This window comes from Castor canadensis, chromosome 19 (assembly GCF_047511655.1).
Source record: "Castor canadensis chromosome 19, mCasCan1.hap1v2, whole genome shotgun sequence".
NCBI lineage: Eukaryota > Metazoa > Chordata > Mammalia > Rodentia > Castoridae > Castor > Castor canadensis.
Window position 1 is genome coordinate 37,879,415 of NC_133404.1, and position 25,160 is coordinate 37,904,574.

General features: G+C 41.2%; 1 long non-coding RNA gene across 3 annotated transcripts; it reads right to left on the reverse strand.

Annotated features, from left to right (window-relative positions):
• Positions 1–974: 974 nt before the first annotated feature.
• LOC141419235 (uncharacterized) lies at positions 975–23,426 on the reverse strand. 3 transcript variants are annotated; one of them, XR_012443981.1, is made up of 5 exons: positions 23,365–23,426; positions 12,730–12,851; positions 12,436–12,589; positions 2,801–2,872; positions 975–1,176 (listed from the first exon to the last, which is right to left on the reverse strand). It is a non-coding gene; the product is annotated as an uncharacterized lncRNA (long non-coding RNA). The 3 variants fall into 3 exon arrangements; XR_012443980.1 differs by having other exon boundaries at positions 12,700–12,851; XR_012443979.1 differs by having other exon boundaries at positions 12,700–12,851; positions 23,042–23,419.
• Positions 23,427–25,160: the final 1,734 nt, after the last annotated feature.

Here is a 25,160-nt window from a genome sequence, read left to right on the forward strand (position 1 = left end):
TGAGGTCATTGACTTGTTCAGGTGAGAAATGACAGTGGCTTGGATTTGGGGTAGCAGTAGTAGTGACGGGGAGAAGGACCAGTGATGAGGTCATTGACTTGTTCAGGTGAGAAATGACAATGGCTTGGATTTGGGGTAGCAGTAGTAGTGACGGGGAGAAGCACATGAGTCTGGGCTATATTTTGGAGGGAGAAACATCAGGGTCTGGGACAGACTGGACGTGATGGTGAGGGGAAGGGATAAACAATGGGTAATTCCTCACTCTGAGGCCTTAACCAATGAGTTGGTGCAATGCAAGTCTGACACAAAGTACCTAGAGTTAGGTCATACTTCAAAGCTTGAGGGTACTGTTCACCATGAGTTTTCTTTCAGTTCAAACATCAGCTTCTATTCCTGGGTCTCCAGCCACCAAATTTGCAGTAATTAGCTACAAACTTGAAGGTTTTCACTAAACACCACACTGTACAATTGCAGTTTACTATAAAGAACACAGGTCAGGTCCAGCAAAATGAAGGGATGCATAGGGGGAAGTCTGGGAGTGTCCCAAACATGAAGCTCCTGCATCCTTAGGATACATCTTTCTGCCAGCACCTCTGTGTGTACCCCAATATGGGAAGTTCACCCTGGTCCTTCTGTCCAGTCTTTAATGGGGTTTCACTATATAGGCATGACCGACTGAATCATTAGTGACCACAGAACTGAACTCAATTTCCAGCTTCCTTGCCCTCTCTGGAGATTGGGTCAATACCACCTAACCCAAAGACCCAAGCCTCTCATCAGATAGCTGGTCCTTCTGTCAAGGCTAGCATATGTCCTGAGTCTCATTAGTGTAAACTCAAGTGTAATCCAAGGAGTTTACTATGAAAACCAGACACTCCTATCACGTGGGAAATTCCAAGGCTTTAGTGACTCCCTCCCAGGAACTGGAGATTCAGACCAGACAATTCTTTTATTATTGTAATTGTTGTAGTTGACAGTTTGTATGGGGCCAGTACTGAGCTGGAGGAGGTTGGAGTTGGTGAAGATTGGGGATTGGGATTAGCAGTGTCGCCTTGGACATGTGAAGTCTGGATTACTTTACCAAGTAGAGATGTCAAGGAATGAGTGGCTGACAAGACTGGGCTCCCTGGTAAGATCCGGCTGCTGATGTAATCTGAGAGTCATCATGTGTTAGTGCTGTTCAAAACCAGCAAACAGAATGAAATCACTTAGCAAGGTGGCATTAAAGAAAAGATAGGCCCAGCATGCTGGCTCACCTTTGTAATCCTAGCTACTTGGGAGGTAGGGATCAGGAGGATCACAGTTACAGCCCAACTGAAGCAAAAAGTTCATGATATCACCATCTCAACTAATAAAAATGTCAGCACTGGGAGCCGATGGTTCACACCTGTAGTCCTAACTACTCAGGAGACAGAGATCAGGAGGATTGAGGTTTGAAGCCAGCCCAGGCAAATAGTTTGCAAGACCCTATCTCAAAAACACCCATCACAAAAAAGGGCTGGTGGATTGGCTCAGGGTGTAGGTCCTGAGTTAAAACCCCCATACCATAAAAAAGAAAGAAAGAAAGAAAATGGTTAGCATTGTGGCACTCCCTTCTCATCCCAGCTACTGTGGGAAGCATAAGTAGAACTTCAGTCCAGGTTAGCCAAAGCATAAATGTGAAATCCTTTTGGAAAAATGACTAAAGCATTTAGGGCTAGGAGCATGGTTCAAGTGGTAGAGCTCCTGCTTAGTAAGTGTAAGGCCCTGAGTTCAGAACTGTAGTAGCACCAGAAAAGAAAGACAGGAGGAGAAGAAGGAGGAGAAGGAGGAAGAGAAGGAGGAGGAGGAGGAGGAGGAGGAGGAAGAGGAGGAGGAGGAGGAGGAAGAGGAGGAGGAGGAGGAGGAAGAGGAGGAGGAGGAGGAGGAAGAGGAGGAGGAGGAGGAGGAAGAGGAGGAGGAGGAGGAGGAGGAGGAGGAGGAGGAGGAGAAGAAGAAGAAGAAGAAGAAGAAGAAGAAGAAGTTATATTTGAGCTCTTTTTTTTTTTTTTCAGTTCCAGGCAGGTTCTGTTCTGCCCTTATCACTAATTTTGCTGAAGAAATGACATAATTGAGCTCTTATTATATGCCAACCCTCAGCTAATATTTAATAGTTATTGAATATAGGCATTTAGTTTTTATTCAGTAATATGTTTGGTATATTAAATAGTAACCCTCGGAAACAGGAAATATTACTAGCCTTATTTTCTTTGTGGTACTGGGGTTTGAACTTAAGGCCTATACCTTGGGCCACTCCATCAGCCCTTTTTTGTGGTGGATTTTTTGTTTGTTTATTTGTTTGTTTGTTTTTTGAGAAAGGGTCTATCAGCTCTTTGCCCAGGCTGGCTTCGAACCTCAGTCCTCCTGATCTCTGCCTCCTGAATATCAAGAATTACAGGCAGAGACACTGGTGCCCAGACACTATTCCTGTTTTAGAGGTGAGAAAATTGAGGCTTAGAGAGAAAGGAACTGGCTTTCTACAAGCCACAAATCCTTTAACTTTGGCAACAAGGCCATATGGTTAGTAAGCAACAGAGCCAGCTCTGTGTGAGTATGCATTGCTAAGAGCCCCGGGAGGTGAAGGTCACAGATGCTCAGGAACATGGCTTGGATGCCTGACTACACCACTGATGCGGGGTTTTCTGCTAGAAGTAATTCAGTAGGAAGAACAGTCCCGGCAGGCGGCAGGAGCAAGAACAGGCAAGCCTAGAGATGGCTATTGGGTTAAAAGAAGTTAACAATGCAGTAACATGATCAGTTGTTCAATGTCAAGTTCACTTACTTTTAAGCTTTTCTCTTTGTCCTGCTCCTTGAGAACTGTCTCCATTCTGTTCCAGAAATGCCTCCCAGCTCTCTGCAAATGGGTGAGGGAGCCGGTCACCCAAGGTCAGGCCTTTGGGACTAATTACCTTTTATATGCCAAATGGCAAAAATCAGAAAGTCTAGATATCAGATTATTAATTTAAAAACTATCATTTATGCATGATTTACTATTTATCATATAAATATATTATAAACCATAAATATATAGCATTTTATTATTATAAATTATTTATTATCATTTACTCTAGTAATAAGAGCTATCATTTATTTTTTAGTCTTCATAGCATGCAGCATGGTAGGCATTATTACCCCCTATAGAGAGCCCAAAGATTTAAATTTTTTTTGTCAGTACTGGGATTGAACTCAGGGCTTTGTATTTGCTAGGCAGGCACTCTACCACTTGAGCCACACCGCCAGCCCAAGAACCCAAATATTTGAAAGTGTTCAAGGTCACCAAGTGGCAAAGCTGAGGTTAGACCCAGTCTCTGGCACTCTCAAATGTAGGTAATTTCACACATAAATTCTGCCTTTAATACACTGGGTAGCAAGCAGGCAGAGTTCAGAGATGTCTGTTTATCAGGGATGTCAGTCTCCGCCATCCACAGTCCCCGCTTAGCTGCAGGTAATAAAGATTCCCCACCTGTGTTATTAAACTGAATATATTAACATTATTTCAGCAGCTATTATGACTCGGTACCCTGATACAGCGATAGTCTTGGCGGTTTAGACATGCACAGAGTTCTTTGCCTCTGTTCTACAAGGTGCTATTCTGACATGCTTTGTAAATTTCACTTCTTAAAATTTGTGTCTCTGTTTATATCATTTTTCTGCCTCCTTCCTCACTATTAGGTTGTAAACTACCACTCACCCCTTCTAGAATCCTAGTTCCACTTCTACAGGGTATTACAGATGTTCTGGACTGGATAAATCTTTCTTCAGATGGGGAGGAGAGACTATGGTTTGAATGTGAAATGTCCTCAATGGACTCATGCACTGAGTGCTCAGTCCCCATCTGAGGGTGCTATTTTGGGAGGTTGAGGAAACTTTACAAGTGGGACCTCACTGGGGGACACAGATCACTAAAGGGTCTTAGACACAGGTCTTTGAAGGTTATATCTGGTCCCCATTCCCTTCCTAACTCTTCACTTCCTGGCCATCATGAGGTGAAGAAGCTTCTCTACCACACGCCACTGCCACCATGATGTTCTACCCATGGACAGAACCCTCTGAAGCCAAGAGCAAATAAATCTTTCCTTCCCTAATTGTGTTTATGAGGTATTTGATCATGCCAACAAAAGTCTTACTAACACAGGGATTCATCCTGTGCATTATAGGATATTTGTTAACATCCCTGCTCTCTCCCCTCTGGATACTAATAGCAATTCTACCTTTCTTTCTTCTGGCCAACTAAAGATGTGTCCAGACATTGTCAAATGTCCCCTGCAGGGGAGGGGTAAAATCACCACCGGTTAAGAAAAAATGTGAATTCTAAGTAGATACACACACTCCTGATTTGTTACATTTAGAAATACTTGAAGGAGAAAATGGCTAGTCAAGCTTACATGCTTTAGGCAAAAACACAAAATAAAATTAAATATGCTCCAAGGAATACTGTGAGGAATCTTCACAGCAAACCTCATAATCTTCAGCCCGATACCTGTAACACGTCTCTGTTACTAAAGGTCTATTTTATTTTATATTCATTTTGCATTTCTAGCATATTCTGAGGAGGTGAAGTCTATAAGGAAGTGCCCATATAAGGGAAAATTGAGTACACTGTGATCCCTGTGCTCCTGTCATACTGCTTAAATAGTCAGTCTGGAAAGACCACTATCTAGAAGTCTTTTTCTACAACAGATAAAGTCTACAATGTTTCCATTCTTTCTGAATCACTACTTTTGTTAAATGTTTTTTTAAAAAAACAGGTTACAATGTTACTGTAAAGTTAATGATTTTCTCACTTATTCCATCCTGTAAGAGCTACATAAAATAGTACTTTATTGATTCTTCTTTGCACACATAACTTTGTCTGTTCAAGTTCTAACTCTGAAGTAGGCTTGCTCTGAGAATGCCTGTGAAGCAGGCAGACACCGTGATGGTCTCCGCCATGTCAGCCCTGTGATGCTTCCATAATGATGAAATTGCTTAGTGACACATGGCTCAGAACATGTCCTGTCCTTCAGCAATGCATGACTGTATCTAGCAGTGGGCCAATGATCACTGCCCTCATGGCCCCAAAGCCTTAGGTCCACAGGGGATTAAGAACAAATATATAGATATTGGCTTTTGAAGACACTTGGACTTTGGAGCCTGTATCTGTGAACTTGATCATCACAAGTATGTATTCTTCTTCATGGAGAATGGCAAAGAAGCCATCTATCTTGACACTTTGGATGTGAAAACACCAAGATCAGAGTAATTAAACAGGGAGCAGGACTGAGTCTCAGCCATAAAGCAGAGCACTCAGGTGAGATCCCCCTGCACACACAATGATCTGGCAGCTTCGTTTCCATCACAAAAAGCACTTAAATAGAAGTGATCTATGCAGGAAAATGAAATGAAACATAGCAGCTGCTGTCCCACAGGGGTGCCTGTCCATTCACTGGGCATTAGACCAGCAGAATGGCACACTGTGGCAAGAGTGCCTATTTCAACAGTGACCCCCTGTGGCATGATCAGTAATAACAGACAAAAACCTTGTACTCTGTGGTTTTCCCTGCTTAATGGTGATGGTCCCCAAGAATCAACAAGTATCCCTGGGGAGAAGGCTTTGGAATTGTCACAGAAGGGAGCATAGTGGGAAAAGAAAAACACATCCTCACTGCAATGGTATGAGACAATGAATTGAGCTAAGCTGAATATTAAAAATGAACGTGTGACTCAGCTGGTGAAAACTCATAAAGTCCTTCTGTTCAGTTCCTCTGGGATTCAGGTACTACGTGAGATGCTCTGCATATGACATGCCATTTATTCACCACAAGAAAATCTGTGAAATGAGCATGTACCTTCATTATGTGAGGAAAACAAAGGTCAGGAAAGTTCAGGAATGCATTGACATTAACACTTGCCAAAATGTTAAACCAATGTTTTGCTCACATTGCCAAGATGTAGACAAATGGCTGCTCAGACCAAAAACTGTCTACTCCCAAACTCATGTTCTTTTCATGAATCCAGAGAATGTGGAGGAAAAAAAACAGAACCAATGCCCTCAGAAGAGAAGGCTGGGATCCCTCATTACATTGTCTGACCCATGGAGGCATGGACAGGCCAGACTCCACAAACATTCCTACCACATGAGAACTCCAGTTTCTAACCTCACTATCTCTGGCCCAAACCTTACAAAATATCTACCCATTGTCACCTCCAATTTCTCATCATTTCTACTAAAAATTAATGCCAAATTATATCAATAGACTGCATTCTTCTTACCATGAATTGTCACACTGATTTCCTGAGCACATGGCCCAATTTAGTTTAATTTGTCTTTACTAATTAAGGCAGAGCTTTGTAAAGTACAGTTCTTGCATTAAATTGACATGAACTATCCCTCTGCTACCAGCACAAATGTTTGTGACAGTAGAAAGAGTCATTAGAGAAAGAAATATTCTAGAATACTATTATATCCACTCACAGCCCAGCATAACTCAAAGCAAAGAAATCTCCTGACATTGAATCCTCCTCCTACTTCTCACATTTGGTTCCCAGGAGCTTTGACAGGATGGGGGAGAGGGGTATATTAATCTGGGATTATTTGGTGAGAAGAGAAACACATGAAAGTGGTCCACAGAAAATTGTGCGTTTGCTCTAAAAGAATCTTTTCTCAATTTATCCCCTAGGAGCATTATAGATTTAAACAGCAGTAAATATTCAAAAGTCCTATGTGAACAAAATTTTAGTAAAATCAAACCTCCCCGTGAAAATACTAGTTTGGTTAATGGAAGTCAGCAGAAAGTGGTGAGTGAGCCAGGCTTCGGTGGCTCAGGTATGTAATCCTGCTTATCAGGAGTAGAGATCAGGAGATCATGGTTTGAAGCCAGCCCATCATTTAAAACAAGGGCTGGTGGAGTGGCTCAAGTGGTAGAGCATCTGCCTAATAAGCATGAGATCCTGAATTCAAACCCCAGTACTGCCAAAAAAATTTAGACTGAGTACAAATTTGTTGTACAAAATGGGGAGAGGGCAAGAAATTACTGAAATAAGAAAACTTAAAATGATAACAACAGAGGAGAAAAATGATGATATAACTGGAGAAGGAGAGATGCATAAAAGACAGTACCAGGCACCAATGGCTCACACCTACAATCCCAGCTACTCAGGAGGCAGAGGGCAGGAGGACTGAGGTTCAAAGGCAGCCTGGGGCAAATAGTTCATGAGACCCTATCTTGAAAAAACCCATCACAAAAAAGGGCTGGTGTAGTGGCTCAAGGTGCAGGCCCCAGTACCACAGAAACAAACAAGCAAAGCAAAAAAAAAAAAGACAGCAATGTGCATTGGTTAGTAATTGTTACATAATAAAGTGCCCCTCGAAGCTCAGTGGCTTAATGCAAAAGTCATTTATGATCACTTCACCTTTCTGCAGATTAACTGGAATTTGGCTGACATAGGCCAGGCCTGGCCACATCCTTTGTTTGTTTCTCTCTGTGAGTCTACAGGTCACCTGAGAGGACTTGGATCCACATCTTTTATCCTCCCCCTGAGACCAGCAGGCTGGCCAGCTGAAGGCAGAGGCACCAGAGGGCAGGCCCCCCTGAACAAGCACTGTGTCTGCAAATACCCCATTAGCCAAAGGACAACATCCCCTGATTGAGCCCACAATCAAAGAGAGGGAACATGAGGTAGTGGAACTTCAGAGCCGTGTGGAAATGTGTGTAGGGACAGAGATGTGAAGACTTAGAACCGATGGAGCAGGAAAAATGGGTAGCGATGTAGAGGAAATAAAGTCTCAGTCAAGCAAAGCCAGAGCCCAGAATCCTGTACAGGATTCATGATGGAGTGGCATGAGTTTATTATTGAGAGAGGTATAATGGGTACCTAGAAACTATTTTGCTAAAAGCCACTGACTCCTTACTTGGGCTTATGAGTTAACTAAAAGCAGGAGAAAAGCTTAGCATCCCTGCCTCCATTTTATCTGTCTCCTTTACTGTAAGCCTCTCTCCTGAAGTCACCTAAGATTCCAGATCAATAATATCTTGATGAAAAGGGACCAAAACTGCCCCCCAAGGAAAGTATAGCAGAGCCTTGAAGGACAGGTCCCCCTCCCCCCAAATGAGGACAATTAGGTATGACAATAAGGCTGCACCCTGGAGCAGGGTGACCATCTTACAGGAACCAGATTGCCCCCCTGAGGTGTGACAATTTCCCCAGAAACCATAATGATCAACCTGTCCACACTTTGCCTAGGACTGTTTAGTTAAGCAAACCTCCTTCCCCCTGCCCCAGTTCTTTCTGTATTTAAACCTAAACCTCATGTCTATACCCCAAAAATGGGCTGAAATGCTTAGTTTACCTCTTCATCTGGCATGCCCATGGCACATAGTAAATCTCTCTCTTGACCTTTTTTTATTTGGTGTAATGGGGTGAGTATCTGGCCCCAACATACTGAAATCCCCGAAGATGGGCCTCTGGCCTAGAACTCTGGATACAAGAGAGCTAAAAATTGAAGCAGTCTCTACAACATGGATACTCCTTGAAGATATTGTGAACTTGAAGACTAGATGAAATAAACCAGTCACAAGAAGACAAACGCTCTATGATTCCACTTACACAAGGTATCTAAACGGTCAAATTTATCACAACAAAATATAATAATGGTTGCCAAAAGCTGGGGGGGAAGAAGGATTGGAGAAATATAGAGGGAAGAAGGAATGGAAAAATAGTGTTTAACAGGTATGGAGCTTCAGATGATGAAGAAGTAGGGGTGCTGTGGTGATGATGGTCGTGCAACAGTGTTGAGGTAGCCAGGCTTGTAACTCAAGCACTGGGGAGGCAGAGGCAGGAGAATTGAGAGGTCAAGTCCAGCCTGAGCTACATAGCAAGACCGTGACTCAAAAACCAAAAGACTGAGGATATAGCTTGGTGGTAGAGGGCTTGCCTAGCATGTGCAAGACCCTGGACCCCAGCACCACAAGAAAACAATACAAATGTACTTCATGGTCCTGACTCCATGCTTAAAATGGTTAAGATGGTAAGTTTTGTGATAAGTATATCTGTCCCAATACAAAGAAGGAAGAGCAGGAAGTAGAGAAGGAGGAGGAGGGAAAACAGAAGGCTACAGTGAAGCTAGACAGGAACTGTAGGGAGTCCCAGCCTGGAGGCATGGTGTGAGAGGAGCAGGGATCTAAGGATATTTGTCATTAGGGCTAAAGTCAATCTTCCAGGGAAGGGAAGGCTGTGGGCAAGTCGAACCGCACCTCCCAGTGAGTCAGGGCAGCTCAGTCGGAGAGGAAGGGCAGTCCTGTCCAGTACAGCTGGATACCGTTCATGGAAGAGAGATAAAACACTAAACAACAACCTAGGTTGCCATAGGAATGCAAATATTTATGTAAACACATGGGGAAAGATCTGGAAGCAATACCTCTGACTGTGCCTGTCTTCAGAAAAGGCATTAAACAGTAGTAAAGGAAAATTTAGCTTGATCTGAATGCTTGGATTTCTTAACACCAAGAATATATTTGGGTACTTGTATAATTTAAGTTTAAATGAGAAAAGGACAGTATGCTAGTTTCTTTCCCTTTGCTATATATGATAACAAAAATAGCAGGATCTTAGGACTGGGGGCATGGCTCAAGTCATAGAATGCCTGCTCGGCAAGCACAGGCCCTGAGTTCTAAATCCCAGAACCTCCAAAACAAATTCTGATTGGCTGGAGATGCAGCTCAGTGATAAAGTGATTGTCTAGCATGCACAAAGTCCTGGGATCGATCCCCAGCACTATGAAAAAGGTGGGGCCAGGATCTGTTCTGTGTGGCCAAAGGTTAGTTCTATGTCTACCAATTTCCAGTCACTTAAAAATGTTTCTTTCAGGGACATCACTTTGGAGTGTCCTTGGGGACGTGATATGGAGTGTTGTTCCTGCTGCTTTCCTCACCCCACCCCACCAACGCCCTGCTTTCTAAGTGCAAGACAGCAAGAAACCATCAGCCTTCATCTCTATGAGGCAAACTAGCAACTTGTCTCAGCCCACTGTAACTCTCCCTTGTTTTTTTGGTGGTACTGGGGTTTGAACTCAAGGCTTCACACTTGCTAGGCTGGCACTTTAGCACTTGAGGCACTCTAGCCCTTTTTAGCTCTGGTTATTTTGGAGATAGGGTCTCACTTTTTGCCCTGGGCAGCCTAAACTGATTATTTTATACTTCCCACCCAGCTTGAATGACAGGCACTCACCACTGTGCCCAGTTACCAGTCGAGATGGGATCCCATGACCCTCCCTCAGTCTCTAGGCTGACCTTAAACTGTCATCCTCTTGATCTCAGCCTCCCAAGTAGCTAGAATGGATTACAAGTATGAGTCACTGTGCCCAGCAACTTGTTTTTGTTGGAGATGTTTTGTGAGAAAAGTGTGGAAGGAGGAGTCAAGGAGACTTCAGACCTTGATTTACTGTTTAGAGTTAGCGTTTCACTTAAACCTCTATGCTTCTGTTTTTTCATTTTAAAAATAGTATAATAAATGGCTGTTTTCCTAGAGTTGTTGCAAAAACTGCAAAGAGAAAACCAATATTTCAAGTAGTCCATATAAAAACAATAAAAGAGAATATCTGTCTTTGGAAAGCACTGAAAATGTGCTGCGAACAGAAGGTGGCATGCCGTAATACTTGTTTCCCCGACTTAGCTGTAAACTTGTCCACCATGTCTCCCACAAAGTTTGTAGGCTTGTGTTCACCATCTTCTTTGGTTATTTGGCTCCAAAATACTATAAAATGCACTTGATCCAGCAGATGGCAGAAGAGAACTGAGACAGGGAAAAACCCAAGCTGGGCATTTCAAAATGCACTGTGAAGCGAGTTAAAGCACACAGAGCTGAGCACTCACTCCGGACTAGCCCTACACGCCACCTTTCTTTGCAGTCTCACCTAACGGTCCTAACAAAGATGGGCCTGGAATGTCTCGATGAGAGCCACTGTGGCAAAACAACATGGCAGGAATTTCACTTACTCAAGACACTCATTGCCTGAGCACCTCCGTGGTCCTGGAGACACAGAGCAGACAAAATGTAGCTCGTGGTGATTCATGAGCTGTGGTCTGGCTACTGCGGAGGCTGAGGCAGGAGAATCACAAGTTCTGGGCCAGTCTGGGCAACCCAGCAAAATAGCAAGACTCTGTTTCCAAAAAAAAAAAAGCAAGGAAAACACCAAACAAAAGATAGTTCACAGTCTAGCTGAAATCAAATAAGGAGACTATTTGCGTTATGCAGGGCTGTCCTTCAATGACCGAGATTGCGTAAATGCACTCAGGGAGCCTCCTCTAGACATCCATTCTGCTATGATAGGCCACTTTCCTGTTCCATTTACTCCATTCCAGTCCATCTCCAGCCTGGGTTACTGCCACATCTCCTAAGAAAGTCCCTGTGCTCTCATCCACCTCCAGTTCAGTCTCCCCACACAGACAGGGCAACCTTCTAAAATGCCAGTATGATTACAGAACACGCTCTCTACTTAAAAAGTCTTAAAGGCTCTTCCCTGACCTCACGTAACACCCATACCCTTGCTCTTACTAATAAAGCTTTTTATGATCTATTTTTTCTTCTCCTACCTCACCTCTCCCTCTCCTTATGCAATCAACTCTAGTGATAGATTTCCATTTATCCCTACTGGTTTTTGTCTGAGTTGTTTTCTCTTTACCTAGAAAACCTTAAAAATAAAGCTTACTTCCACTCACTTGCCATTCTCCTTAGGGTGGCTAGCTTTCTCCTTCAGGTCTCAGAGTCTCGTTTTTCCCTTGGGAAACTGTCTCTGTTGGCATGTAGAAGGTTGGGAGGACAAGAACAACCCTTGGGCAACTCCATAGCATGGGAACTTTGGGGCCTGAGGTCTTAGGAGAGTAGGTCTTCCTGTGCATGTCAGTCTTGTCCCCTTTCATCAAGAAGCTCTCAACCTTATATTATTCTTGTTAGGTAAAGAAAAAGAAAAAGAAATTTATAAAAAAGCTCTCAACCACATGTGCTCAAGGCAAGATGGGGTTTTTTTTGGTTTGTTGTTTTGTGGATTTGTACTCAGGGCCTCACACTTACTAGGCAGGAGCTCTACCACTCGAAATATAGCCCCAGCTCATTTTTGCTTTTAGTTATTTTTCTGATAGGGTCTAATTTTTTTTGCTCAGCTGGACTGGACCATGTTCCTCCATGCCTCCGGTGTAGCTTAGTACCACTGCCTCATGCTACCATGCCCAGTTTGTTGGTTGAGATGGGATCCCATTAACATTTATCCTGGGCTGGCTATCTTCCTGTTCTCTGCCTCTCTTACACCTAGGATTGCAGGTATGAGGCACCACACCCAGCCAAAGCAAGTTGTTTTATATGCAAGGAGGTATTGGACTTGGAGCAAGCCACTTAGTCAATCTTTTCAACCACAGCAAAGGAATCTTTAAATATATATATAACCTTTTCACACAATGTCTTCTTATGTCATCCAGATGGCTAAGTTGCAAAGGCTTTAATGAAGGGACTGCTGAGAGCTTTCCAGTATGGTTAGGGACATGTAAGGCCTTCAGAGCCCAGCAATGGCGAGAAGCTATTTCCATTCCTCTTCCATGACCTATTGAGACAAGAGAAGAAAACACTGTCATTAAAGCCCAGTGAGAGCAGGAATCCTAGAAGAGGGGCACTTCTTTGTGATACATTTCCTATAGCGAGATAATGCAATACCAAAGCAGAAAGAGAGCTGGGAAGATCCACCTTGACCTCGCTTCAATCTGTCCTCCAATCTCCCATGGTGCCTCCCATTGGCTGAACTGAAAATCAGTTGGCAAAGGAGTCTGGTGTGTAGTCCACAGGACTCAGCAGGGCAGAGCATGAATCTGAGAGGGAAAGCAACAAAATAGCCAGTGTCTTTCCAAGGCCAGCATCCATGAGAACAGTACAGTATCACCTCTATGTTCTTAGGAAATGTGGTTTAAAAACAGAAATGTGGATACAGCGGTTCAATCCTGTATTTCTCACTTCTCAGGAGGTAGAAATCAAGAGGATCACAGTTACAGACCAGACCCAGCCAAAAGCTCAGGAGACCCCATCTCAACCAATAGCTGGGCATGGTGGTGTATGCCTGTTATCCCAGCTCCAGCAGGGAAGTACAAATAGGAAGACCACAATCCAGGCCAGCCAGGGCAGAAAGCGAGACCCTATCTCAAAGATAACCAATGCAAAAGAGGGCTGACAGAGTGGCTCAAGTGGTAGAGTACCTGCCTAGCAAGCTCAAGGTCCTGAGAGCAACACCCAGTACTACCAAAAGAAAAATTTGAAATTTAAAAAATTCAACTATAGAGGTTTAAGGTTTAATTATTAAATACTTTACATATACCTAGAAGCCCAGAAATTAACATTACAAACACCCATATAACTTCCATCCAGATATAACACATTAAATTGCAGTCATGGTTGGTTCAGAGTTGTTGTTTGCTTTATTTTTAAGGAAAAAATTGCAAATACAGTTAAGTTCACTCCCATCTCTCCTTCCATCTTCTCCAGAGATAATCACTACCATTAAGTTGATGTATAGTCCTCCATCCTTATTTTACTATGTATATTTGTGTCCCATAAATGATAGGTAACATTGTTTCATGTCATTTTGAAATTTACTCAGTGGCCTCATTTTGTGTATATCCTCTTGCATCTTGATACATTCAGGAAGATGTTATGACCATTGATTTATTGATGCATTTAGGTCTACTTTGTTTCAATGCCTATGAGGCTTTTCAAGTTTTTTGTCACTTTTGTTCTATTGTGTTGTCTTTGTGATTTTTAAGAATTTTGAATGCATCTCATTAGTCAATTAGATGTAGGCAACATGCAGCCTGTGTTTTTATTCTTTAAATGGTGTGTTTTGATAAACAGAAGATCTTAATACAGTTAGGTTAATCAACTTACTATTTTATGACTAATTAAATTTATGGTGTGTTCTAAGAAATAAGTGTACATGCATATATGTTTTTGTATTTGTTTGGGGTTTTCTGAGAGGGTTCAGTGCTGGGGATCTAACCCAAGGGCTTGCACATGTTCAGTATGTACCATTCCACTGAGATGCATCCCTAGCCCCAGACATTTATGTTTTATGAGGCATTTTGACACATTTTAGTGGAAGATCAAGGTAAAGATCAGCTCAGTCTGGCCTTTCACAAGAACCTTAACAATATAGGTTTTAAACGGAAGTAACATAGAAAGAAGAATAAACAAAATTTCTCAAATCTTGGAAGTAACATGGACATCCAGGTATAAGAAGTCTTTAGAACCCCAAATAGACATGACCAGAAAAGACTCTCACCACAACACCATGGTTAAACTGTTGACAGTACAGGATAAAAAAAAATTTAAACTCTTCAGAGAGAAGCACCAAGTCCCATTTGAAGGCACACTCACTAAGCTAACAGAAGATTTTTCAACTGAACCCGTAAGGGCCAGGAGTGTACGGAAGATGCATTTCAAGTCTGAAGGAAAATAACTGCTAATCAAGATTACTATACCCAGCAAGGCTATCCTTGCCTAGGAAACACAAAGCCGTGGGTTCAAACCCCAGTATAGCCAAAATAAATAAATAATACTTGCAAACAAAATTCAACAGCATGTCAATAAGAACATATGCCGTGATCACATTGGTTTCACTCCACAGATGCAAAGATAGTTCCTCAAATGCAAATCAGTAAACACAACACATCACATAAATAGAATGAAGGAAACACGTGATCTTCTCAGCAAATGCATAAGAAAACTTTGATAAAGTTCAACATCCCTCCATGATAAAACTCTTGTTCCCTATATGAACTAGGTATAGAAGGATCAGACTCTGACATAATGAAGAACATATATGATAAACCCATAGCCAACATCATACTAAATGGGGCAAAAACTGAAAGCATTTCTTCTAAGATCAGAAATAAGACAAAGACATCTACTCTCACTGTTCTTGTTTATTATCATACTAGAAATTTTAGCTAAAGCGATCATGCAAGAAAAAGAAATAAAAGGCAAACAGATAGGAAAGAAAGAAGCCAAATTATCCCTGTTTGCAGACATGATTTTTTTTTCTTTTGGTTTTTTGAGATAAGGTCTCGCTATGTGGTCTAGGCTGGCCTGGAATTTGTGATCTTCCTACCTCAGCCTCCTGAGTGCTGGGATAACAAGTACATGCTACCATGTCCAGTTGTAGATGGTATGATTCTATACAGAGAAAATACCGAAGACTCCAGCAAAAGACTGTTAGACTTGATCAGGAGCTCTAACAGTCTTTTGCTACATTCAGCAATGTAGCAAGAGACAAAACCAAATATAAACATCATTAGGTTTTCTATATACCGATAATGAATTTGCAAAGAAATCATGAAAGTGATCCCATTCACAACAAACACACACACACACACACACACACATGCACACACATACACACATATACAAATACCTAGGAATAAACTTAACCAAGGAAGTGAAATGAAAATTATAAAACACTGCAGAAATACATTGAAAAAGGCACAAAAAGGTGAAAAGACCTCCCATGTTCATGATATAGGAGAAATAATCTTGCTAAAATGTTCATACTAGCTGGATACAGGTGGCTCAAGCCTATAATCCTAGCTCCTCAGGGGGCAGAGATCAGGAGGTTCATGGTTTAAGGCTAACCCCAAGCAAATAGTTCATGAGACCCTATCTCAAATACATACAACACAAAACAAAGCTGATAGGTGGCTAAAGTGGTAGATCGCCTGCCTAGCAAGCATGAAGCCCTAAGTTCAAACCCCAATATTACCAAAAAAAAAAAAAAAAAACTTCATTCTACCCAAAGTTGATTCAATATAGTTCCTACTAATGACATTCATCATAAAGGTAGAAAAGACAATTCTAAAATTTAAATGGAAACCCCGAAGAGCCAAAGCAATCTTGAGCAAAAGAGAGCAAATATCTGACTTTAAAACATACTGCAGAGTCATAGTAACAAAAACAATGTGGTATCAGCATAGAAGAGACTATAGAGACCAATGGAAAAGAACAGAGAACCCAGAAATAGGTCCATGCATGTACAGCCAACTGATTCTCAACAGACATGCCAAAACATACACTGGACAAAAGCCAGCCTCTTTAACAAGTAGTGTTGGTAACATTGGCTGGCCACATGCAGAAAACAGAAGCTTGACCCCACTCACCCTATACAAAAATCAACTAGACATGGTTCAAAGATCTTAGTATAAGACCTGAAACTGAAACTTCTTTTTTTTTTTTTTTTTTTTTCTGCTATCTAATGCAAAAGGCATTATACTGTGTTCTTTCCCTGGCTTAGTTTGGTTTGCTTAAGCCAAATTAATCCTGGTAACCAATGATGAAGGGATATATGGTGTAATATATCCCTTCAAAGAATTTTGGAGTCTCAAAGAATTTTGTCAAACCCTATTCACTAAGTAGGAACTTTTTTCTCTTTATTTATATAGATAATAAAACTACTTAATCCCCCCTTTTTATTTTTTTTTCTAATTAATAAACACTTTTTATTTATTTTTTTTTTCATTTTTCTTTTATTATTCATATGTGCATACAAGGCTTGGTTCATTTCTCCCCCCTGCCCCCACCCCCTCCCTTACCACCCACTCCACCCCCTCCTTCTCCCCCCGCAATACCCTGCAGAAACTATTTTGCCCTTATCTCTAATTTTGTTGTAGAGAGAGTATAAGCAATAATAGGAAGGAACAAGGGGTTTTGCTGGTTGAGATAAGGATAGCTATACAGGGCATTGACTCACATTGATTTCCTGTGCGTGGGTGTTACCTTCTAGGTTAATTCTTTTTGATCTAACCTTTTCTCTAGTTCCTGGTCCCCTTTTCCTATTGGCCTCAGTTGCTTTAAGGTATCTGCTTTAGTTTCTCTGCATTAAGGGCAACAAATGCTAGCTAGTTTTTTAGGTGTCTTACCTATCCTCACCCCTCCCTTGTGTGCTCTCGCTTTTATCATGTGCTCAAAGTCCAATCCCCTTGTTGTGTTTGCCCTTGAACTAATGTCCACATATGAGGGAGAACATACGATTTTTGGTCTTTTGAGCCAGGCTAACCTCACTCAGAATGATGTTCTCCAATTCCATCCATTTACCAGCGAATGATAACATTTCGTTCTTCTTCATGGCTGCATAAAATTCCATTGTGTATAGATACCAGATTTTCTTGATCCATTTGTCAGTAGTGGGGCGTCTTGGCTGTTTCCATAACTTGGCTATTGTGAATAGTGCCACAATAAACATGGGGAGACACTTTAGATAGATAGATGAGGAGTACTATTCATCTATAAAGAGAAATGAAATCCTGTCATTTGCAGCAAAATGAGTGAAACTGGAAGACATCATTGTAAGCAAAATAAGCCAGACACAGAGAGACAAATAGCATGTTTTCTCTCACACGTGGTAACTAAAATCAAAAAATATATAAGTAAGCAAGTCAACCTCAAAGTAGAAGAGGGATTACTAGGGACTGCAGTGGAGGTGGGGGTGAAAGCAAAAGGATGGACAGACATGATTAACTCATGATGTATTCATATATGGAAAGATCACAGAAAATCCCATTCATTTGTACAGTAAAAATAAAACAGTATTTCAGACAGGGTCAAAATAGTGAATTAAGATGCAAGAAGCCGTATATTCAGTGCAGAGAGCTGAACTAGTAAGGAATTACAGGCTTAATTTTCTTTTAAAAGATGACATTGCATCATTTCCTTCAGCGAGGTGAAAACAGCTGACAAATGATTTTTCCTTCATTCCACTTAAAAATATGACACGTGAATTGCAGGACCTTGTTCTACATTAGTAATGTCTACCTGGAGGGCGCGTAAGATTTTTACCCCCTGTCTGACTTGAAGGATGTGGCCCGGTCCTGGGTGTGGTCAGGAAGGAGGAGGAAGGTGGTGGTGGCCCTCGTCTGCAAGTTAGAGGATGTGTTTGTGTTTGACTCTCAGGCTTGGCCGCGGGCTGACTCGGTCACTACACAAGTTAACTCCTGGGCTCAGAGTTAGCTACAAAATGGTATGACAGCAAGGCCATCTTGTGGGGCTACTGTAGAGATCTCATGAGATTATAGAAGGAGACCTCAGCAACTCTTGCACAATCCTGTGACATTTGCCAGAGGCATCATTTTTAGAACAGCTCTACTTTTTTTTTTTCTGAAAACAAAAGTAATGTATACTCATTGAGAAGAATTTGGAAAATGGAGAAAATAACAACAAGGATGATGAAGAACATTGTAACCTAATGCTCAGGAAGAATAACAGTCAAGGAATTTGAACTCTGATCCTTATGACACCAGCTACAGTATTTGTGCGACTTTTAGAAAATGTACTTTGTCCCTAGTGTTTAGTTTAGTTCTATCTTCAACCATTTAGTCACCCATTACATGTCTTTTTTCCCCATTATGTGTCTTAAAACCAATTAAGATGAGGCATTATGGTGTACACCTATAACCCCAGCACTTGGGAGGCTAAGGCAAGAGGATTGTGAGTTTGAGTCCAGCCTGGGCTACATGGCAAGATGCTGGCTACAGATAAATAAATAATTAATGCAGTACCACATGTTTCATTAGTTGGAAACTCACATCATACTTAATGAGAAAAATTTTAATATTTTTACATTTGGACATATTTTCTAAGATAAGGGATAGGGAAACTGTCTTCAACATTATCTAGTAAAAATTAATGAGAATGTTTTAAAACAATGATAAAAGTTACTAAACTTCTGGAAATCTCATTTTCTCATCAACATGGTAACCACCCCAAGACCTTTTGATTCTGAAAAGCAGTGCCATTAATTATTATTCTGGAACAACTGGTGAAACTTGAACTATCCTGGCCATCTCTGGGTGTGGTAACCCTACACATTTGGAAATGGCAAAGCTGTGCTAGATGATCCCAAAGGCTTCTTCCAGCCTCACATACTATTACCCTAGGAGGAAGAAAAAGAAAGAGTAGTTGTATTTCTTTAAACTTATTTCCCACTCTGATGCACAGGAATGTTGCATTTTTTTATGACATGGTTCCATTTTTAATATCCTATGTCATGGTGAAATTTTAAATAATTCAGATAAACTTTCAGGTAGAAGAATAGGGGCTAGATGGGGTTATGTTCCTTTATTTTCTTTCCTCCTAATACATCATTTGCACAGCTCCAGCCACGCAGCTTGATTCTCACATTTAGTGGAAGGAAGATCCAGGATATTTTGGGGTGACCCCTGACTGTAGAGTCTATGCCCCATATGTTCACTGAGGATCTAAGCTCCACCAATCCCTAATTCTTTTTTTTCTTTTCTTTTTTTGACAGTGCTGGGGTTTGAGCTCAGAGCTTCACACTTGCTAGGCAGGTGCTCTACCACTTAAACCAGGCCTCCATCCCCTTTTACTCTGGTGATTTGGAAGATAAGGTCTCATTTTTTGCCAAGGCCAGTCTGGAACACAGTCCTCCTATTTTGTGCTTTCTGTCATAGCTGGAATGACAGATGAGTGCCACCACACTGACTTTTTTTGGTTGAGATGTGGGCTCACAAACTTTTTTAACTCGTGCTGGCCTCGAGCCCAGATACTCCTGATCACAGCCTCTCAATTAGCTAGGATTACAGATGTGAGCTACCAGCACCCAGCCCCAATCCTTAATTCTTACAGCTGTGCTCTCTGCAACTCACACACTGTTGGCAGCTGTGAAGTTTCCTCATATATTCTTATGAAATTTTGTGGAGTAAAAAATACATAGCTAGAAGAGAGCCCAAAATAGAAAAACAGGCTGGAACAGAATAAGGAGCCTGGAAACAGACCTACCCAAAAATAAATGGCAACTCAGAACTCTACAGCCATGGCATTTCTAACCACTGAGGAAATAAAACACAATTTGATATACAATACTGGGAGTTGGGGATGTAATTCAGTCTTAAAGCACTTGCATGGCAGATACAAGGCCCTGGGTTCGATTCCCGGCACAGAAAAAAGGAAAAATTAAAATCTAAAATTTAGTATTGGGACAACTGGCTTCACAAAGAAAACAATAAACTAGATCCTATCTTACATATAACAAGTTACAAATGTGAAAAGCAGCATTTGTAGCATTTTTGGAAGAAAATTTAAGAGAATGTAATTTTATGATAGTGCAATAGAGAAATACTTCATAAGGTACAAAAAACAAATCCCAAACCCATAAAGGGAAAAAGTGTCAATGTTTCCAAATTAAAATTATGTTCTCTGTTTTGCCCAAAACAAAAATAAAAGACCAAGTACAGATAAGCATATCATCAATAAAGATTAATCAAGTAGAGGCTGGCGGAGTGGCTCAAGTGGTAGAACACCTGCCTAGCAAGCAGGAGACCCTGAGTTCAAACCCCAGTGCCACCAAAAAAAAAAAAAAAAAGGATTAACCAGCCAATATAAAGAAATCCTATATGATAATAAGAAAAAAGCAAATAACACAATTAAAAATAGGCAAAGACTATGATCAGGGAATTTGCATACAGAAACATCTGAAGAACATTTAGTAACACATTTAGGAGAAATGTGAATGAAATCAATGATAAAATTTAATTTTATACCCATAATTTGGCAACAATTAAGAGTCTGATAATGCTAAATATTCATGAAAGTATTAAGATGAGTGCAAAAGAAGTTAAGATTTTATAGGTTATCTGGATTGTTCTTATTAGGTGGGAATAACACTTTTTTAGCTTTCTACATCCTTAATGAAAGTGAATCTGTCTATATCTTTAATTCCTCATTTATTAATTTAAATTTAAAAGAGATCTAAATTAGTAAGTGGTACCATATCTTAAATCTGGTTGGTGGTTCCATAGCATGATAGAGATTTTTTAGCTGAAACACCATCATCTTGGATAAATATTTCATTTCCTACCTACTATGTAATTAGATACAGCCATATGACTCAATTTGAGCCAATAAGATGTGAACAAACATGTCATATGAAACTTGCTAGATTTTTTTAAGGGAGAAAGGGGCATTGCTATGATGGAAGATGTTGATGTGATTTCTGGAGCTCCAGCCACCACCTTATGAACCCAAAGGCAACCCAGGAAAGGCAAAGTAGAGAAACAAACATGCCATTCATAGCACTGAAGGGTACAAATGCCCAGGCAACTCTAGGTGCAAAGAAAAGACCTGTCTTTCTTATCCAAGACAATGTTATGTTAGGGAAATGCTACACTAAACATAGTCCAAATTGCTACAGTGGGCAGCAATTCATTTTCTGTGTGTTTCAACAATTTCATTAATTAAATTTTAATTAAAGCAAAATTGCATATATAATTTAAAAACCAACCATATAAAATATGCATTGAAGCCAGGTGTGGTGATGCACACCTGTAATCCCAGTGCTAGGGAGGCTAAAGACAGGAAGATTGCAAACTTAAGACCAGTCTGGGCTACACAGTGAAATCTTGTCTTTGAAAAGAAATGCATTGAAGAAGAGAACTGTTTTTTAAATGTTAATGCTGGATCTCTCTGGATAATGGGATTATTTTTTCCTCTTATCTGTATTTATGTATATTCAAATTTTCCACATTGAGTATTATTCATTTAAATTCTTATTTGCTTTACTGAAGTGTGATTTTCCTCCTCTGGTGGCGCTGGTGTGTCATTTCTTCTGGGAGTGGTTAGAGCACTCACTCTTCAGCATTTGCTGCCTGTGAGCACTTCTCACTGCAGTTTGCATTTTTCTTTGTGGTTCTTCTCCTCCTAACCACATTGCAGACACAGACTGAAAATAGAATTATCAATATACAAAGACTTTCCTCTCTTTCTCCCCACACTTAATACTTCCTGCTCACCAATGGGGAGAATTTATTCCAACCAGTGATTTGCAACTCCCATTGGGATGTCCAAACAAATCCTGGCTCTTGGTTCTATAATTCTTCCCTGAGGTCTTGGAATAACCCCCAGCCACTATATAGAGACCATAACACATAGCAACAACCTGTGGGCCTCAGAGCTCAACAACCTTGTGTCCTCGGATTCTGGACAGTGAAGTCTAAACTTACCAAAGAGTATCCAAAACCTCAAGTTTGGGGAAGTCTTTATTTCTCTCTTTGTTTAAGATAACAAATTTAATTGACCTAGTATATTAGTTATCTATATTGTATTAAAAATTACCTAAAATTTAGCAGATTAAAGTAACACACACTTATTATCTCATGGTGTGGGGGGGGTCAGAGTTCTTGTACTGTCCTTAGCTGGGTCCTCTGTTCAGGACTTCCCACAAGGCAACCAGGACTACAGGCAACTCAAGTTCAAACTGGGGCAGGATCGATGAACTTCCAACCTGACCCAGTGATTGTTGACAGGATTCAGTTCATAAAGGCTGAGGGTCACAGGTCATTGCTGGATGTTGGCCAGAAGCCATCCTTAATTCCTTGCTGCACAGGTCTCTCCAACATGTCAGCTGGCTTCATCAAAGCACACAAGTCAGCCAGGCACAGGTGGCTCACACCTGTAATCCTAGCTACTTGGGAGGCTGAGACTGGGAGGATTGTGGTACCAAGCCACCCCAGGCAGGTAAATCATGAGACCCCATCTCAACCAAAAGCTAGCTGGGTGTGTTGGTAGCACCTGTCATCACAATGATGGTGAGAAATTTAAAACAAGAAGATCACGGTCCAGGCCAACCTGGGCAAAAAGTGAGACCCTATCTCCAAAAGAACCAGAGCAAAAAGGCTGGGGACAAAGCTCAAGCAGTAGAGTACCCACCTCACAAGCACAAAGCCCTGAGTTCAACCACCAGTGCTACCAAAAATAAAGCATGAAAGAAAGTGAACATGACAGTGGCAGCAAGAGAGAGATTCCTAGGAAGGTAGAACTCACAGCTTTGTATAACCAAATCATTAAAGCGACAGCCCATTACTTTGTCATCTCCTATTTTTGAGAAGCAGGTCACTAGGTCCAGCCCAAACAGAAAGGAAGGAGATGACACAAAGGTGAGATTTGACATCCATTTTGCAAATCTGCCTACCACACTAGGTCTCACCACCAACCCAAAAGTCCTCCTCACCTTTCTCCCAGGAGATCTAGGAGGACTTCAGGCAACTGGACTCCAAATGACCTCTTCTGCAATCTCAGGTTCCAGACATGGCAACCCAGACACACCCATTCCCACTTTCCAAAGCTGGTCTATGATGCTCTACTTATCACACATCAAATTTAGCTTTAGCTCTTAGAGAATGAAAATGGCAGACAGACAAAAGGAGTGCTTATCTAAGTCAAAGACTTCAAGGATGCCTCTCGTTTCCAAAGAGAATTTTACCCTCTGGTAAAATAAAATCCTTATTTGCTTGACCCAGAGCCCAACAAAGGGGTATTCCTGCCCACACTCACTGAAGCCACTCTGTCTTCCCAAAAGAGTTCTCTTGGCCCTCAGCTGAAGCTCAGATCCTACAGAGAGACTTAAAAGGAAATGACAGTTGTTGGGTATGAGCAATAAAGAGAGAAATGACTCATAACAGTCTGGATTCTCCCCCCAACATAAGCAATTCCGTGAATCGCCTCTATAAAAACCCTGCCCTTCCATCCCTAGCTGTGTTCCGAGTGCCAAAACCTTCCATTCAAGAGTTTTATAACCCAGCCCTGTGCTCAGAAATGTCACTGCACATAAGAAGGCCTTTGATCTCGGGCCATACCCGAGCCCACAGTCTGCAGCGAAGCATGGTTTGATAACTATCTAAAGAGAAAAGCACTTTGGTTTCTTCTCATCTATTTCTATTCTACTTTTAATAAGCTGCTTAGCTTCAGGCATCTGACCTCTGACCTCCAGCTTCCATCTGAACCAGAAGGAAAACAGGCCTTGGTTATGCACTCTGAGGGCTTTTAAAATAACACTGATGGTAGTAAATACTCAAAAAGAGCTTACTGTGTGCCAGGCACTGTCCTCAGCAATTCATGTTAGCTACGGGGTGTAGAAGGTTTGCACAGAGAGGCTCAGACCTAGTCTCATAGTCAGTAAAAGGCAGAATCAGGACCCAAACCCAAATTCATCTGTGCTGTGAACGAAAATAGGAACCCCTCGGAGCAGGGGAAAGAAGTCTGAAATGTGAGTCTCCTTACGGAGGGAGAGACCTTGCAAGGAACTCCTTACACCTAAAAATGCAGTCTTTCCCAACTACTGTGCTAGAAATTTCTTCAATAAGGAAACTGAATGTGCAGACTGGAGGTGCACCTCCCTAGCAAACAGGAGACCCTGAGTTCAAACTCCAATACTACAAAAGAAAAAAAAATTGTGGGGGTGAATTTGATCAAAGTACATTATAAGCATGTATGGAAATATCACAATGAAACCCCTTTGTACAATTAAAATTTGTACCGTAATTAAAAAAAGAGAGGAAAAAAAGAAACATGAATGTGTGTAAGTCTTTGTATTAAACCAAAATTTCCCATGAGTTTCCAATAAATCCGGGTGACCTTTGAAGGTCCCAAGACAGACTGAACTATGCTCTAAAATCTATCCGAAGCATTGGGTTTCTTCCATTGAGTGTTTTTTGTGTGGAGTATAAAGATAGAAAGAAGACTAGGGGTGTAACTTAGTGGTAAAGCACTTAGCTATCATATCTAAGGTCCTGAGTTCAGTTCCCAGCACTGAAAAAAGAAAAAGAAAAGTTCACTTGCTTTATTTAAAAAGAATTAGAAACCTTATCTGAATTAGAAACTTCTGCACTTAGTCAGTGTGGAAATTCATACAGGCAAAGTCAGAAGAGAGTGATAGTTCATAAAGTAGACCTGTGATCTAGATTTTCAAACATACATGTATTCAAATTTTAACTATTCAAAATTAACCCCAGAGTAGTTTTGATCTACAAGTAGCTGTTATAGTTAAAGCCACTTTCTTTTCTCAGTCCATGTCATGTAACAGAGCTAAGCCCCTCCCCAAAAGCAGGGGACAGGGGTGTGGTGGGCATGTGTTTTTGTTTGCTGCAGTACTGGAACTTGAACTCAGGGCCTCACACTTGCTAGGCAGGTGCTCTACCACTTGAGCTTCTGCCAGCCCAATGTGATGGCTTTGGGATGGTCACATTGCCCCAGCTGACACAATAAAAGTCCTGAACTTGAGCTAAAATTACTAAGAAACAGTTGTGTGTGTGTGTGTGTGTGTTGCTGAGGATAGAACCCAAGGTCTCACT